Genomic DNA, 11,708 nt, shown 5'->3' on the forward strand with positions numbered 1-11,708 from the left:
TCCTTGGATTTTGGGCCCCTCTACATGGCTAGACTGAAAAAGTCTCACACATGTGGTATCGCCATACTCGGAATAAGTAGGAGAATGTGTTTTGGGGTTTAATTGTAAGTATGCCTATGCTGTGTTTTAGAAATATGTTATTAATTTACAACTTTATGTAAAAAAAAAAAAAAATTTTCATTTTCCTTCCTGCATTTTCCAAAAATGTTTGTCAAAAAATGACTCGGTATGCCTTTCAGAAAATACCTTGGAGTGTTTGCTTTTCAAAATGGGGTAATTTATTGGATGTTTCCACTGTCCTTGTGCTCCAAGGCCTCCAAAATTGTCATGTGTAGTTAGGAAATTAGATGCGTAATTTATGCTCCTTGAAAGCCCAAATGTACTCCATGGATTTTGGACCCCTCTATGTATCTAGGCTGTTAAAAAAAAGTCTCACGTGGTATCCCATACTCAGGAGACCTAGCAGAATGTGTTTTGGGGTGTAATTATAAGTATGCCTATGCTGTATGGGTTAACCTGTTAAAATAACTTTGTGGAAAACAAAATTATTTATTTTCCACATTTTCCCAAAAATGGTGTCAAAAAAATTACAACTTCAAAAAACTTGCTTCTTACTAAATAACTTGGACTGTCTACTTTCCAAAAAGAGGTCATTTTGGGGGTATTTGTACTGTCCTGGCATTTTAGGGCCTCATGAAATGAGATGGGCAATCAGTACACCAGGACTGATCAATTTTCAAATATATATACCATAGTTTGTAGACTCTATAACTTTCATACAGACTAAACAATATACACGGATGTGGGTTATTTTTACCAAAGAAATGTAGCAGAATACATTTTGGCTTAAATTTATGAATAAAGATTATTACCAAAACTGTATAACAGAGAAAGGGTGATTTCTTTTTTCAAAATGTTCACAATTTTTTTGCTTATCACAAAAAATAAAAAACCCAGTGTTGATTAAATACCACCAAAAGAAAGCCCTATTTGTCTAAAAAAATAAATAAATAAAGATTTCATTTGTATACAGTGTTGCATGATTGCACAATTAGCATTCAAAGTGTGACAGTGCTGAAAGCTGAAAATTGGCCTGGGCAGGAAGAGGGTGAAAGTGTCCAGTATTGAGGTGGTTAAAATAACGTAAATTGTTGGTATACAGTTCAGAGTCTTCTGTGTGTATAGGCCTCTTCCCCCGCTGGGGTTGCAATAAAAATGGCTAGAGAATCACTTTGAGGCTCAGTGAGGTGACTGTTTGTGCTTATCTATAGATTCAAGTATTTGAAAACTCTATTGGCAGCTAGGTGTCAGTTCTGGTTTACAGACCTACTCTTTCCTTTCAAATTATAATTTGAGAACATTTATCTACAGTTAAATACTAGAATTTAAAATAGTGGGGTTCATTCCTATAAAATATAGAAGTGAGGTGATATCACAGCTACGTATTTGTAATGGTACCCATTTTCTATATTTTTGTTACACTTACATTATGCATAAACACAACATTAACATTCTATCCAGTCTGCCAAAATGTCTTTTAACCAGTGACAGGTTAAAAGAATAACATTGATTATCTTGTTACAATGGAATCTGACTTTGGTGTGATATTTTAGGCAGCAAGTAAACATATTGCCCCTGAAGTGGAAAGTAGAAAAAATGGGGATCATAGTTTGTTGTATATGTGGCTGCATAGCCGGTGACTAGTCAGGGTGCCCATGCTGCCCTGTGTCCACAGCCAAAAGTGTTTATAAGCATCAGAAATGGACCTTGAAGCAATGGAAGAAGGTGACCTGGTCTGATATATTATACTGCCTTTCACATCATGTGGATGGACAGATCTGTGTGTGTCACTTTTCTGATGAAAAGATGGCACCAGGATGCACTATAAGAAGGCATGCCAGCGGCAGCACTGTGATGCTTTTGGCAATGTACTGCTGGGAAACCTTGGGTCCTGCCATTTATGTTGATATTACTTTGGATGTGCCAGCTACCTGAACATTTGTTGTTGACCAAGTACACCTGGCTTGCTGAGAGGCCGAGCCAGGTGCCAGTCCAGGAATCTGGGTGACATCAGCAGACAGCAGACCTGCTTTTGGCTGAAAACGGGTAGCAGGAGTGCAGAACGTACTACACCCCTGTGATCCTCAGAAGTACAGCCAAATGAGCTTTGCCTGTACTTCTTTAAATCTGTGATTTAGAAAGCACTAAAAACAGATAGTCAGCATAGCAACAAGAGAAGCAGAAAATGACTGTCTACACATTTCTCTTTGGACTGGTTTTCTTTAAAGAAAACCTGTACTGACGAAGACTGTAGGCTTCCATTTTGCTGATCTCTTCTTTGGAAAGTTATAGCCTTGCCACTATAAGTAAAAAATACACTCTAGAACACCAGTACAGTGAAGGAAATAAGTATTTGATCCCTTGCTGATTTTGAATGTTTGCCCACTCACAAAGAAATGATCAGTCTAAAAATCGAATGGTAGGTGTATTGTTACACTGAGAGACAGAATAGCAACACAAAATTCAAAATATATGTATGTCTAACAAACGATGCACTGATTTGCATGTTCATGAGGGAAATAAGTATTTGATCCCCTATCATTCAGCAGGATTTCGGGCTACCAGGTGTCTTTCATACAGGTAACAAGCTGAGATCAGAAGCAGTCTCTTAAAGGGAGTGCTGCTAATCTCATTTTGTTACCTGTATAAAAGATACCTGTCCACAAGAGCAATCAAACAATCAGATTCCAAACTATCCACCATGGCAAAAACCAAAGAGCTGTCCAAGGATGTCAGGGACAAGATTGTAGACCTACACCAGGCTGGACTGGGCTACCAAACTATAGCCAAGCAGCTTGGTGAGAAGGTGACAACAGTTGGTGCAATCATTCGCAAATGGAAGAAACACAAAACAACTGTCAGTCTCCCTAGGTGTGGTGCACCATGCAAGATCTCACCTCATGGAGTGTCAATGATCATGAGAACAGTAAGGAATCATCCCAGAACTACACATGAGGATCTTGTCAATGATCTCCAGGCAGCTGGGACCACAGTCACCAAGAAAAGAATTGGTAACACACTACGCCGACAAGGACTGAAATCCTGCAGTGCCTGCAAGGTCCCTCTGCTCAATAAAACACATGTCCAGGCCCATCTGAGGTTTGCCACTGAACATCTGAATGACGCAGAGGAGGACTGGTTGAAAGTGTTGTGGTCAGATGAGACCAATATCGAGGTCTTTGGCATCAACTCAACTCGCCGTGTTTGGAGGAGGAGAAATGCTGCCTATGACCCCAAGAACACCTCCCAACTGTCAAACATGGTGGTGGAAACATTCTGTTTTGGGGGTGTTTTTCTGCTAAGGGTACAGGAAAACTGCACCGCATCAAAGGGACAATGGACGGGGCAATGTATCGTCAAATCTTGGGTGAGAACCTTCCTCCCTCAGCCAGGGCTTTGAAAATGGGTCGTGGATGGGTGTTCCAGTATGACAATGACCCAAAACACATGGCTAAGGCAACAAAGGAGTGGCTCAAAAAGAAGCACATTAAGGTCCTAGAGTGGCCTAGCCAGTCTCCAGACCTTAATCCGATTGAAAATTTGTGGAGGGAGCTGAAAGTTTGAGTTGCCAAACGTCAGCTACCAAACCTTAATGACTTAGAGAGGATTTGCCAAGAGGAGTGGGCTAAAATCCCTCCTGAGATGTGTGCAAACCTGGTGGCCAACTACAGGAAACGTCTGGCCTCTGTGATTGCTGACAAGGGATTTGCCACCAAGTACTGAGTCATGCTCAATAAGAAAGCCCATCAAGATCTATGAAATAGAACCATTTTTAATATTAATATATAATAAAGTCTCAGGAGTTATATTAGTGTACTATTAAAGTTGTAAATTTGGTTTACAATGTTTGAGTATTTTAATTCGTCTTATATTTACATGTATATATCATTTAGGATAGGGTTACAGATATATATATTTTTTTTATCCAGCACTAGAGTCAATCTATGGGGTGGGATAATGCAGCCTTGTGTATGTGAGTGCTGGACTTCACAAGATGTCCGCCGTAAGTCCGCCCTCACTAGGGAATTCAATTAGGCTTTCCCTATACAGTCATGGCCGAAATTGTTGGCACCCTTGATATTTTTCCTGAAAATCAAGTATTTCACACAAAAAAGGTATTGCATTAACACATGTTTTGCTATACACATGTTTATTCCCTTTGTATGTATTGGAACAAATATAAAACAGAGGCAGAAAAGCAAATATGACATAATGTCACACAAAACCCCAAAAATGGGCTGGACAAAAGTATTGGCACCCTTAACTTAATATTTGGTTGCACACCCTTTGGAAAACATAACTGAAATCAGTCGCTTCCTATAACCATCAATAAGCTTCTGACACCTCTCACCCGGAATTTTGGACCACTCTTCCTTTGCAAACAGCTCCAGGTCTCTCTTATTGGAAGGACACCTTTTCCCAACAGCAATTTTAAGATCTCTCCACAGGTGTTCAATGGGATTTAGATCTGGGCTCATTGCTGGCCACTTCAGAACTCTCCAGCGCTTCTTTGCCATCCATTTCTGAGTGCTTTTTGACGTATGTTTGGGGTCATTGTCCTGCTGGAAGACCCAGGATCTTGGACGCAAACCCAGCTTTCTGACACTGGGCCCTACAGTGCGACCCAAAATCCTTTGGTAATCCTCAGATTTCATGATGCCTTGCACACAGTCAAGGCACCCAGTGCCAGAGGCAGCAAAACAACCCCAAAACATCATTGAACCTCCACCATATTTTACCGTAGGTACTGTGTTTTGTTCTTTGTAGGCCTCATTCCGTTTTCGGTAAACAGTAGAATGATGTGCTTTACCGAAAAGCTCTATCTTGGTCTCATCTGTCCACAAGACGTTTTCCCAGAAGGCTTTTGGCTTACTCAAGTACATTTTGGCAAACTGTAGTCTTGCTTTTTTATGTCTCTGTGTCAGCAGTGGGGTCCTCCTGGGTCTCCTGCCATAGCGTTTCATTTCATTTAAATGTCGACGGATAGTTCGCGCTGACACTGATGCTCCCTGAGCCTGCAGGACAGCTTGAATGTCTTTGGAACATGTTTGGGGCTGCTTATCCACCATCCGGACTATTCTGCGTTGCAATCTTTCATCAATTTTCCTCATCCGTCCACGACCAGGGAGATTAGCTACAGTGCCATGGGTTGCAAACTTCTTGATAATGTTGCGCACTGTGGACAAAGGCAAATCTAGTTCTCTGGAGATGGACTTGTAACCTTGAGATTGTTGATATTTTGCCACAATTTTGGTTCTCAGGTCCTCAGACAGTTCTCGTCTCCTCTTTCTGTTGTCCATGCTTAGTGTGGCACAGACAGACACACAATGCAAAGGTTAAGTGAACGTCTCTCCTTTTTATCTGCTTTCAGGTGTGATTTCTATATTGCCCACACCTGTTACTTGCCCCAGGTGAGTTTACAGGAGCATCACATGCTTGTAACATTCTTATTTATCCGCAGTTGTGAAAGGGTGCCAATACTTTTGTCCAGCCCATTTTTGGAGGTTTGTGTGACATTATGTCGAATTTGCTTTCTTTCCTCCCTTTTTTTGTTTTGTCCCAATACACACAAAGGGAATAAACATGTGTATAGCAAAACATGTGTTAATGCAATACGTTTCGTGAGAAATACATGATTTCCTGGAGAAATATCAAGGGTGCCAACAATTTCGGCCATGACTGTAAATACAATTGAGTCACCAGGGGGCGGTAACCCTGATGAAGTCACGACGCACGTGACGTAACGCGTCGGTTCGTCATTTCCTGGTGACGCATGTCCGGACGCCTCAGCCATATTGGCTTCCCCCAAGTGCATGCAGATTTACCCATAGGCTGTGGTAAAAACGCTTACTGATGAAGAGGACCATGTGAGTGGAACTTTTTGTAGTTTTACCTTTTTCTTAATTAAACATACTACACTATGGAAAGTTTTCTTGTCTTTCTATGAGTTGAATAAAAGAGGAGGAGGAATAAGGAGTCTGCCAGAGGAGATACACCATTGAGGTGGTAACTGCTTTTGGGCCCTGTGTGGGTCAAGGAAGGGAGGTGAGCAGGCATTGCTGCCATTTGGAGGAGAGTATTTGCACCTAGAAGTGGAGATCACGTGTGTTTTTTAAAAGCACAGTCACATGCATGGACATTTTTTCTGTTTCACTTATGATGTATATGTCATGTGTATGAATTAGGCACTATCTCATGTGGCTAATTAATTTGTTTCACTTATATATTCACATTCTGTTATGAATTTTGATATATGCACGTTATAATAGGTTCTTAAAGTGTGTGCTATTATTATAGTTTAATTATATTTGGTTGCATTATTTTTTTTCCCCATCAGAGGGAGGCATTAATATCTATTACATAGAGTTGTTACACAGGATTATTAGAAATATATTTATATTAATTCATTTTTATTTTTTAATGCACTTTACTGTATTTATGTGATATAAGCGCTTCACTATTTTTTCTTTTTAATTTGTTAGACATGCATTTCTTTTGAATTTTTTGTTGCTATTCTGTCTCTCAGTGTTACAATACACCTACCATTCGATTTTTAGACTGATCATTTCTTTGTGAGTGGGCAAACATTCAAAATCAGCAGGGGATCAAGTACTTATTTCCTTCACTGTATATTAGCACAGACTGCAGTCTCTATGACCAACAATCTATCACTTCTAAAGCCCAGAAGAAGGGGAGCACCAATTCCCTGAAACGTGTTGGATATGTTTCATACACCACTACCAACCATTGTTCTACAATAGGCTGGAGATTCTAAGACTTTCTGTTCAATCACACTGCTTACCCTCCACCACAATATTCTCATGTTTGTTTTTGGTCAGCCATGTTAGCTTTTTTAATTGTCTTGGTACAGGTGCACTTTGATAAAAGAGTTTGTCCTTGTAAGGGACCGCCCGGCGGTACCACTAGCACTCCACTGATCGGACGTTCCGAGCGTACGGAGTCTAAGCCCCAGAGTACTTGTTCACCAGGGCCCCTGATGGTGGGGATGGACTTGGAGTACCCTGGGACCAGGTCGTGACTACTGAGGACACCCGTCAGTGGTAGGGATATTCGCCAGGGGCTCCCACGGGAGAAAGCCAGGTATGAGGAGGTCTGGAGACCCCGTTGAGAGGGATGGATGGATGGCTGAGCAAGTGCAAGGTCATACAAGCCGGGTCGGTAACTATGGGGACGGTGCAGTACAGAGCAGCGGGCAAAGAATAGTCGGGTCACATGCCAGGTCAGCAACAGCAGGTCAGATCCAATAGGGGGCATTCAGGAGAGAGGTCAGGCAAGCAAGGGTCAAGAACAGGAGAAACAGCAAGGTCAGGGCACAATCTGGGTCAGGAAATTACTTTCACAGGTTTCACAGGACACCGGATTCAAAGAGACCAAAAGGCACTGAATGACAGCTCAGGGCCGTTTAAATATCCCGCTCCTGCGCTGTCATTGGTGCCAGGCGCGCGCCCGTGGTCTCTACTGCGCATGCGCGAACATGGTTGCCGCGGTCGGCCAGGTCCCGGCGCCCGCATCCCTGCACAGGGCGGTGTACTGCGCCTGCGCCGAGCCCAGCGGCGCGGTGATCCCCGACATTGCCCCCCCCCTACGGGCAACCTCCGGATGCCCACCCAATCTCTCCACCACGGGTGATCACGAAGAAACTCCCAGACTAGTCTAGGTGCGTGAACATTATGAGCCGGTTCCCAGGAATTGTCCTCTGGACCATAGCCCTTCCACTTAATTAGGAATTGGGTCTGGCCCCCCCTTCTTCGGCACTTAAGGATTGTTTCCACCTCAAATTTCTCTTGTCCTTCGACCGTTATGGCCTCCGGGGGTCTGGATTCTCGTTCTGGGAAGGCATCTGGGATCACTGGCTTCAGCAGGGATACATGGAAGACTGGATGAATTCTGAACGTGTCCGGAAGGATAAGCTCATATGCTACTTCGTTGACCATCCGCTTTACCCGAAAAGGCCCCACAAATTTAGGTCCCAATTTTTTCGAGGGACAAAGCATCTTTAAATTGTTTGTGTCCAACCACACCTTCTGCCCTGGCTGCAACGCCAAATCCCCTCTTCGTTTCTTGTTAAACGCCTTCTTATTGTCCTATTGGGCCCGAGCGATGGCTTCCTGGAGTATTTTGTTATTAGCGGAGAAGAAGGTCAACGCATCCTGCGTCGCTGGAACTAGGCATTCAGAGACCAAATCAGGGAGAAAGACAGGGTGAAACCCATAATTCGAAAAGAATGGGGACTGCCCCGTTGCAGAATGGCTTGCGTTGTTATAAGCGAACTCCGCCAGGGGTAAGAGTGACAACCAATCATCCTGCAGGAAAGACGTGTAGCAACGCAAGTATTGCTCCAGGGTCTGGTTCGTCCTCTCGGTCTGACTGTTGGTCTGAGGGTGGAACGCAGAGGAGAGGGACAACTTGATGTCCAGGGCCTTGCACAGAGCCCTCCAAAATTTAGATGTAAATTGGACCCCTCGATCAGAGACAATGTCCTCAGGTACTTCATGAAGTCTAACGATCTCCTGGATAAATATTCGCGCCGTCTCGGCTGCTGACGGAGTCTTCCTTAGTGGCACGAAATGAGCCATTTTGGATAGGCGATCAATGACCACCAGAATTGCTGTGTGGTCTTGCAACGGTGGGAGCTCGACTATGAAGTCCATCGTGATCCTCTGCCAAGGCCGTTCGGGAATCGGCAAAGGTCGCAACAGCCCCCAGGCTTTGCTCCTCGATGGTTTGCTCTTCTGGCAGATGGTACAGGATCTCACGTAGCGCTTGCAATCCTTAGCCATGTTTGGCCACCAAAAAGAGCGCTGGAGAAGCTCCAGAGTCTTGACTGGGCCAAAGTGTCCTGCCAGCGGGTGATCGTGGCAATGCCCCAAAACCAGGGTCCGGACTTCCTCAGGTACCACGATTGAATCTTCCTTCCACAGGAGTCCCCCCTTTTTCTGGAGGGATACCCAAACTGGGGTTGATGTGGCCGTAGATGCTTCTATTAGCTTGGAGCGAAGGTCCGTCTGGAGCGCCAAGAAGTTCCCTGAAGACAAGATAGTGTCGGGTACCAGTTCTTCTTCGGAGTCCTCATACATACGAGATAGCGCGTCGGGCTTCGTATTTTTAGATCCGGGCCTGTAAGTAATATGAAAATTATATCTGGAAAAGAACAGGGCCCATCTTGCCTGCCGTGGGCGTAGACGCTTGGCAGTCCTCAGATACTCCAGATTCTTGTGGTCTGTGAAAATCAATATGGGGTGTGAGGCACCTTCCAGCAGGTACCTCCATTCCTCTAATGCTGCTTTGATAGCCAACAGTTCTCGATCACCGATATTGTAATTCTTCTCCGCTGAGGTGAGTTTCCTCGAGAAGAATGCTACGGGATGGAGTAATTCTTTGGTGCCTTTCCGCTGAGACAGAATGGATCCTACCGCATTCTCCGATGCATCTACCTCCAAGATGTAGGGCAGGGCCGCGTCCAGGTGGCCCAGGATGGGAGCCGAGGTAAATAGCTTTTTCAGAGCTTCGAAGGCTTCTTGAGCCTCCGGTGTCCATTTGAACCGGGTTCCAAGTTTGGTTAGTTGAGTAATGGGGGAGACCAGACCCGAGAAGTTCTTGATGAACTTCCGATAAAAGTTTGCGAACCCTATAAACCGTTGGACGCCTTTTTTGTCCGTGGGTTCAGGCCAATCTAAAATTGCAGAGACCTTCTGGGGGTCCATCGCGACCCCCGCAGTGGAGATAATTAGGCCTAGAAACGTGATGCTAGATTGCTCGAAGCAACATTTCTCTCCGCCTTGGCATATAACCCATGCTGCCGCAACCGCCCCAATACCTTTGCCACATGCATCCTATGATCCTCCAGGGAGGGTGAAAAAATTAGTATGTCGTCCAAGTAGACGATAACTAAGACATCCAAAAAATCCCTGAAGATGTCGTTCACGAAATGTTGGAAGGTGGCTGGTGCATTGCACAGCCCAAATGGCATGACCAGGTATTCAAAGTGGCCAAACCGGGTACGGAAGGCCGTTTTCCACTCGTCCCCCTCTCTTATGCGTACCAGGTTATAGGCCCCCCTTAAATCAAGTTTTGTGAATATAACCGCAGCCTTAAGGCTCTGAAACAGTTCTGGTACCAATGGCAACGGGTAACGATTTTTGATCGTGACCCTGTTCAGCTCCTGGTAGTTGATACAAGGTCTCAGGGTTTTGTCTTTTTTCTCCACGAAGAAGATTCCCGCTCCTGCTGGAGAAGTGGAGGGGCGGATGAATCCCTTCTGGAGGCTGTCCTCAATATATTCCTTTAGGGCCCCCAATTCAAGCTCAGATAGGGGGAAAATTCGCCCAAAAGGAATTTCAGAGCCTGGTAACAGGTCGATTGGACAGTCATACGGGCAGTGGGGGGCAGGGTATCGGCTCCCCGCTTACTGAACACGTCCAGGAACCCATGATAGGCTGCGGGAATAACCTGTTTCAAATCGGAGTCTCCTTCGGAGCATAGGAGAATTCGGGGCCCCGAAGTGCAACAATGTTCCCAACAGTATGGGGAAGGGAACAAGATTGACCCGGTTTCCCAGTCAATCTGGGGGTTATGGGCCCGTAACCATGGGAGCCCCAGAATGACTGGGAAAAGAGGTGACGCAATAGCGTCCAGGCGGAGGAATTCCTGGTGCTGGTTGGCAATGATATTGGCAATGGGGGGAGTTTCCTGATTAACTACCCCCGATTTTATCTGGGAACCATCGGCCAAAAAGATGTTGAAGCCCTTCTGTCTGTGTTGGAGAGGGATACCCTGCTGGTGAGCAAATTCTAAATCCAGGAAACAGCTGCATGCCCCCGAATCAACTATGGCTGTCACCTCCACGGTCCTTTCTGGAAGCTGAAAGGAGAGGGGCAGTACTAAGTATTGCGAAGGACAGGTATTTTCAGTGGGCAGGATCGCACCATATGACCAGCTTCACCGCAGTAAAGGCAGAGGTTCTGGGCTCGTCTGCGCTGGCGTTCCTCCGGTGGTAATTTAGGCCGCGCCAGGCCTAGCTGCATAGGTTCCGGAACATCTCCTGGTGGTGGGTTCTGGATGCTTTGTCGGGTTCATTGGCTGGGGCCTAGGAATGGACCCCAGGTATTTCCCCGACCCTGGCCAGACCTCTCGAGCCTGCGTTCCCACAGTCTTCGGTCAATTTTAATTGTCAGGGCAATAAGGTCTTCTAGAGACTCGGGAACCTCCACCCGGGCCAGCTCATCTTTCAAGGGATCGGAGAGCCTCATACGGAACTGGTGCAACAGAGCAAACTCGTTCCAGCGTGTGTCCCCCATCCACCGCCTGAAATCAGAGGCGTATTCCTCTGCCGCCCGCCGGCCCTGCTGGAGCGCATATAAGGTCGCTTCGGCAGAGGCTGCCCGCTGTGAGTCATCATACAAGATGGCCATTGCTTCAAAAAAACTATTGACCGATCCCAGATGAGGATCATTGTTTCCCCTTAACCGGTGGGCCCAATCTTGGGGTTCACCCTGCAATAGTGAAATGATGAATCCTACTTTCACATTTTCGGTCAGAAAGGTACGGGGTTGTAGCTCAAAGAACAGGAGACAGGAATCACGGAATGACCAGAAGCGTGTGCGGTCCCCGTGAAAACGCTCCGGTAA

This window comes from Staurois parvus, unplaced genomic scaffold (assembly GCF_062004578.1).
Source record: "Staurois parvus isolate SC_StPar_1 unplaced genomic scaffold, SC_StPar_1.0 ptg000618l, whole genome shotgun sequence".
Lineage (NCBI taxonomy): Eukaryota > Metazoa > Chordata > Amphibia > Anura > Ranidae > Staurois > Staurois parvus.